General features: G+C 41.4%; 1 long non-coding RNA gene across 1 annotated transcript in view; it reads right to left on the bottom strand.

The window, feature by feature from the left end:
• Positions 1-2,781: 2,781 nt before the first annotated feature.
• The window catches only part of LOC104950706 (uncharacterized), a 13,644-nt gene continuing 9,406 nt past the window's right edge, over positions 2,782-7,019 (bottom strand). The window contains exon 3 of the long non-coding RNA XR_798949.1: positions 2,782-3,207. This is a non-coding gene — a long non-coding RNA (uncharacterized lncRNA). The remainder of the gene's footprint in view (positions 3,208-7,019) is intronic.

The following is a 7,019-nucleotide window of genomic DNA, read 5'->3' as shown; positions in this document are numbered from 1 at the left end:
GTAAGCTATGACATATCTAAGGTTTCATAGCTGTCTCCAGAAAACCTGAGACATTTACCACTCTCACTTTATTGAGGATGTGGAATGACAGTGTCAATTGTACTTTCGTAGCAATACCTTTCTTTTTTGTTGGTATTGTATTGGCAATAACTCTAGATTGCCCACTATTATCTTCTGATTTCAAGACGGGATAACATCTCTCACTGTCTCTCCTCGGTCTCATGTAATCTCAATACAGAGTGTGCTGCTTGAAAAGGTATCAAAATAGGGACCCCTCGTATATATGTAAATATGCAATAAATGCTATCTGGCGCGCTGAAGGCATGGCTCAAATAAAGAAGAGGATGGAGGGTCCAAACCGAACGCTCTGCAGGGAAGCAGCTGTTGGCAGGAGTGCTCGGTCTGCCTCCGCTAACCCACTGCCTCCATGCCCCAGTCAATGGGACGGCCAAGCATTGGACGGCACTTTCTTTCTCCAACAGATGGGAGGATACCCTTGCCAAAGTTTTCGAGTGATGCTCCTATGACCTCTTGAAGCTCCCTGAGAGGGGACCCGTCTGCTGGCTCCTGCTGTGAACCTCTCCTAAGGTCATGTGGGGTTAGCTACTGGTGGGGTTAGTTACTGGTGGGGTTAGTTACTGGTGGGGTTAGTTACTGGTGGGGTTAATTACTGGTGGGGTTAGTTACTGGTGGGGTTAGTTACAGGTGGGTTAGTTACTGGTGGGGTTAGTTATGGTGGGGGTTATTATGGTGGGGTTAGTTACGTGGGGATGATGCGGAAAAAAAATCCCTGGCATGGATACTGTAGGTATTAAAGGATGCAGTGCTAAAGAACCGCTCATCTGTACATTAAAGGAGTGCATTAGTATCTAAGACTTGTAAGTGGGGGGTTCAAAGTATCAGCACATCAATAAACCAATGCTCTAAAAACACTCCTGGACAATAGAGTGGTGCAGGAATGAGTCCTTAAATCCCGAAATGAGTCAGCATTTCACCACTTCCAGGTCTTTGTGTTTTACGACATTAAAAACGTCTGTAAATCCCCCACTGGTGAATAAAAAAAACAGTGGATGCTAACAACTTTCTAAATGAGACGACTAAATGTCATCACGCCCAACATTAGCCACCTTTAGCTTAGCGGTGCTGACGTGAAGTCATGTGACCGCGCTCTAGTTCCTTTATAGCCCAACATTAGCCACCTTTAGCTTAGCGGTGCTGACGTGAAGTCATGTGACCGTGCTGTAGTTCCTTTATAGCCCAACATTAGCTGCCTTAAACTTAGCGTGGTGACGTGAAGTCATGTGACCCTGCTCTAGTTCCTTTATAGCCCAACATTAGCCACCTTTAGCTTAGCGGCTTTTTTTTATAGCCCAACATTAGCCACCTTTAGCTTAGCGTGGTGACGTGAAGTCATGTGACCGCGCTCTAGTTCCTTTATAGCCCGACATTAGCTGCCTTAAACTTAGATGAAATCCAATGGAGAAATCCCATTGGCATTTAGTCGAGGGAACCAGGAATATGCTAACTGTTGTGTTAACCTACAAAAATACCAATCTCTGTACCCCTCTATATATATATTTTTTTTAAATAACCGCTTGCACTAATGAACCTAACACAGCTACAAATGTATAAACTGGGATAAAAAAAATGTAAACTCTTCCTCTGTTGAAAGACAGAAACAGACTGACATTTACAACTTTATCCATTTTATAAGCCATGAGCTCAGCACAGCCGGTCTAAATTGCTTTGTAAGCAATCCGGAAATATTATTTCATGGTCCTGCACACAATGTCTGTATTCACTTCATTAGCGCACAAGTAAACTGAGAGATAGTATTTAAGATGCAATGTAAGCGCATTTGTTAGAGTGACCAAAGCCCTTGCATTATTAAGAGAAATGGCAGATAAAACAGTGCTAAGGACTCAAGTTATTTACTCATTTATTCGGCCACTTGATTGACTCTCTAAAAACTTGATTTAACATTTAGTGCACGAAAACTAAACATGTAACGTATGAACAAATTCAGAAAAAAAGAAATATGATATATAATAAAAATATAAGTCAGCTTCTGTTCCACTTAGGAATGCTGCTTATGTTTGATGGGACCATTTTTAAACATGTATTTTTTCTCCCATTTATGCATATTAGTACTTTCTGCTAGGAATGCAGATTAATCTCAAAAGTATTCTCGATTGTAGAAGTTGGACTGAATTAAAGCTAAAGCAACTGTAGAATTGTCTTCAAACACATGAAGACACATGGAAAAGTACACTCTGATAATAGAAATGGACCCTTTGGACACTGCTTTTAAAACAAATCCAACAAGAATAAAAATGCACTTTGTTTAATTAAAACAAATGAGGAAGATCCCTGAAAGTCTTCTCAAGCAATGCAAAGAGAATCTATAGGACACGGGTCTTAATTGGCACAAATTCTTCACAGTCAGTTACCATTATCTTTCATCATCTTCAGTGGCAACTTGTTTTTAATTATAAAATGTAGTCCATTTAAATTAGTTCAAAAGTTTGCATGCTTTAGTTGATCTCAAACTCTCTGCAGAACACATTCTCAGACAAAGAGGTAACCAAGGGTTAGCAAACAGGCTTTTCCAAACCCTAAAGGCCCGTCTACACTCCAGGCATCAAAAAATCTTGAAGCTGGGCGTGTCTGAAGCTTGCCGATTTTTTGCGAGCAACGCGACCAACAACCAATCACATGAATCTCCCGCCCCCGACATATATTCAAATTTCTTTATTAGGATAAACCCCTTGAGGTGAATCACCTCGTTTTCAAGGGGGTCCCAAGAAAACAAATAACAAACAAGTACAACATACAAACAACATTCACACACATACATCGGAAGAAATAACCAAGAAATTACAAACATTCAGCCTAAGCATACAGCACATGGTAATACATTATAGGCGGTTACATTGAATGCATATCATTGGGTAGAGTAAAGTAGAGTAGCTGTACTATATATACAAAATCATAACAATAAAGACTTAGAAATAAAGACTTAGAAATGGGCAATAGGTGGGTCATCTCATGAGGAGATGGTGAAATAAGATGGAGCCTCAACAACCCTTAAACAATAAATAAAGTACTTCAGGTCATACAAAAACATTCAACCTTGAGGTGAGACGACAATGCACGCTTGAACAAAGTCAGAGTAGGGAGAGATCTGATGGTAGCAGGTAAGTTATTCTACGACGGTCAGCCGGATCGTTGGCGGGACCACCATTGAGACCGTGCATGTGGACGTACAGTGTTCCAGTTCCATTTGTGTTTTTATTGTAACGAACGGCGGAATTGTACTTTTGTGATAAATGTCTCTAATTCGTAAATGAAAAACAAACCTAAGAACCGACCCTTATTAAATTACTAATAAAATACCCTCTTTATGTTGATTTAGTATTAGAGTGTTACAATATCCGGTATCCTAAAATAAACTGACTAATAAAGATGTGTTGCCGTGATTTGGTAAAAGCATAATACTAACAACGTAATATACTATATTAATATAGAAAGTGATGTCGAGTTCTGAAATTCTGGTTAGTCTTGTGTACAACACCGGCTTAACCAGGATAGTACTAATCTTTACATACAAAAAGGATTAACCAAAGTCGACTAGAATGAAGGTGGACCACTCTCACTATTCTCTTTTACAAAGGTGGTTGAAAGTGTGTTTTTTCCGGGGGTTTATTGTACAATCTAAGCAGCGGACTAAAACCGCATAACTCTATAACAACAGTACTTATTATTTTCAGAATGCTACCTTGTTCTAAAAACGCCAAGTTGGGACACCAAACCCTGTCGGTGAAAAAAGGGCAAATTTTCGAACCAAAACAAGTTTCAGTTTCACTTGTGGTCATCTTTAGGCTAATAATGCGACCGATCAGCGGGTTTCTGCAAAAATTTGCGCAAGAGGATAGATAGAATAAAATCCATAAGTTAATATCCAGAGTCCTATATATTTTGTAGTGTGACAGATACTCACAAAACGGAGTTTTACTGCTCCCGGGCCATCAGGAGCCCCTCTACGCCTGTGGGTGCAAGGAGGAAACCGGTCGGGGTCGCAATGACTTTCTACGATTGTTGATTATCGATTGATTAAATTGATAGATCAATGTTTTCATGCAATATATATATAGATTTTTTTCATTTGGAATGACTTCTACATTTGATTACCATTGTTGATTCATCGATTCAACGGTTTCACTTGGATCGACTTCTACGATTGATCCATCGATTGATTCGATCGATTCCAACGTTCATTGGATGATTGTTACGGATTGGATTGATTCATTGCAGGAGAGGAGTGGTAGCTTTCCCGACCATCAGGAGACCCCCATCGCTTCGCTGTGGTGCAAGGAGAACCGCCCGGGGGTCCCAGGAAGGTGGTGAGCCGAGGACTAGGCGCGAGTCCCTTGCGGGGTCGGAGGGGCCGGGAACTTGAGAACAAAAGGGACCCCGTCGCTTGGAGTGGCGCAGCCGGCGGAACCAAGTGCGGAGGAGGGTTGCGACGAAAGTCTTGGGCTTCCGGAGCCTGGGGCCCCCTCGCGTCAGCGACGCAGGTGGGCACGAGGAGGACGGGAACGGTCGTGGACTTGTGTGTGTTGTCTACATCACCTGAAAAATTGGATTAGTAACATGACCAAAAAAAATTTACTTCGGTGACTCCGGTCCCCACGGGGGTGGGAAAAAGTCGTAAACCCCTCGACTGAAAATTCTACTGGTTCGGGTTCTACCTAGATGCCGATGTCCCGGCGGGCGACGGGTTAGCACACAACACTCGTCCCCAACCCCCGGGGGCGAGTATTGACGGCTACTTGGGCATACCGGCTGTTATGTTGAGTCTGACGAAGACATTGCAGTAGTTCAACGTTTACGGCTATCATTCCTACCTACTATCCGTTGAATTTTTTTATTTTAATTTACAAAAAAAAAGAAAAAAACGAGTATCTTTATGTCAAATAATAAACTCGTACGCTACCACAATATATTCTGACCTATTGTCAGCCAGCCGTCCGCCCCGAGAGCAAAGTGAAGGATACTCCGACGAGTAGCCCCAGTACCCCTTCCTGTTTACCGGACCTCTAAGCCTCTCGGTCCCTTTTCCACGCCATATATTTATTTCAAAGTAATAAAATTTATCAGGCGGTGTCCCCTCGTATTAATCCTCCCTTTCGTATATTGTCGGCCCCCGGATTCTGCTCGGCGAACCAACGCGCTGGGGTGGGACTGATGATGTGCGCCAATTATAGGCGGAGAACAAGCTTTAGTAAACTTTATTACCCACCCGCAGAGAGGAGTCACGCAAAGACTGGTATTATTGATTGAAGCCAGTACAGTATAAACATTTTACAAGGCACAAAAGATTAAGTAGACTAAAAAATTTTAGAAACTCCATGTCCTACAGTGTATAAAACCTGAGAAGAAGGGGTACAGAATTTTGTGGTAACAAATAGCTGTATAAAGAAAATGTAAAAGTTCTGAAAAAAGCGAAAAAAGTTTGGTGACGCTCCGCGAAGCGGGAGTGGACGTCGTGCTCCGGGTCAAAACCCCGGCGCGCGCCCACCAGTCGCGTCGCTGAGGGAGTGGTGCCTGGGGTCGGAGAAAGACCGTCGAAAGCATTCGGTCCAGCTGCAGAAAACCGGAAGAGGCCGGCGGCAGGAGGCCGGGACGCGGGGGGCGACCTGGAGGTCGAGTCGGGAGTCGCTACAACCTTGACAGCCGGTATCCTCCAGCGCCGGCGCACAGTGGTCGGGACGTCCTTAGAGGTCGGTGACTGCCACTCTCGTGTGTGCGTATAAATTAGTTAACACATTAAAAAATAAAAAAAAATAGAAGTTAAAGAAAAAAATTACCGGCTAACTAAGATCAATTGTAATTCGGACAGAAACCGAGAAAAGACGAGCATTGTTTACATCTTCGTTTCTGCGTGTGCTATAAAACAAATGTATCGCAGTCTTTGGTCCCACAAAATTTTAACAGGGTTTTTCCCCACTACTTTTCCAGACGTTACCGATTTTCTATAGCATCACATTATTTCAAAGAAAAAACTTGTTACCCTTTTTCGAATTGGCGAGTATTACGACTGTAGAGTCATGTTGTTTCATACAATTTGTATAGCCTGGATATCGGCTCGCCGAGCGCGGCGAAGTTGGTCCGACGTCCTAGAGGTGACTCCTCTTCTGTTCGCGTTTAGAAATAAAATCCATAAACCGCAGTCTTTTCTTCAGTTTTTCTTTCACCACTTTTTATACCCACGGTATTTATTTTCGATAAAAAAGATTGTTACCCTTTTTCAGTTTCTTATACCCACTGTAGACCATGATTTTTGAGTACATATTTTCAGGGTTCCTTTCAAATCTTTTATGCCCCTTGAAAATTGTTTATACGGGTGGATAAAATAATATCCTAGTCTTGTTCAGATTTTGATCCAAAAATTTTTCCAAGGGTTTTTTTTCCCCATCTGTGGCCGGAGGTTTTTTTTCCGCATTCTTTTCAGACCTTTTTTGTTTTAAAACCATTTATAGCCCGGTCTTATCCGGGTCGTACAATAATGTAAACACCTAGTCTTTGTTCAAAGTGTTTTTTACATTCTAATTTATTTTAATATAATTTATACATGATTATCACATTTTTATTAAAATTTTTAATGAATTTTTTTATGATTTTTGTGAATTTTTGTGGAGGTTATGTATAAAAATGATAAAATAAAGTTATAAACATAAAATTGTCTTTTATTTATTATTTTTCATATTTGTTATTAGTGTAAAAATCCCCTCAAGAGGAATAATTCCACAATCTTTCAGACTTGTAAAATCCCTTTACACCCACACCTATTTAAATATTTTTCAAAGTTGAAATAATAGGGTATAACTTCTGTCCATAGAGAAAGCAAAATGGTAGTTGGGTGGCTTCCACATCTGTATGGGAGTCGACGAAAGAAGGTGGCAAGGAGGATCAATTTTTCCTGTAACCGGTTTTCTCGAAGTCTTAAATTTCGAGAC

The sequence above is a fragment of the Notothenia coriiceps genome, unplaced genomic scaffold, assembly GCF_000735185.1.
Source record: "Notothenia coriiceps isolate Sejong01 unplaced genomic scaffold, NC01 NC01_scaffold00017899, whole genome shotgun sequence".
NCBI lineage: Eukaryota > Metazoa > Chordata > Actinopteri > Perciformes > Nototheniidae > Notothenia > Notothenia coriiceps.
The sequence above is the reverse complement of the archived record's forward strand: the minus strand, read 5'-3'. Positions and strand labels throughout refer to the sequence as shown.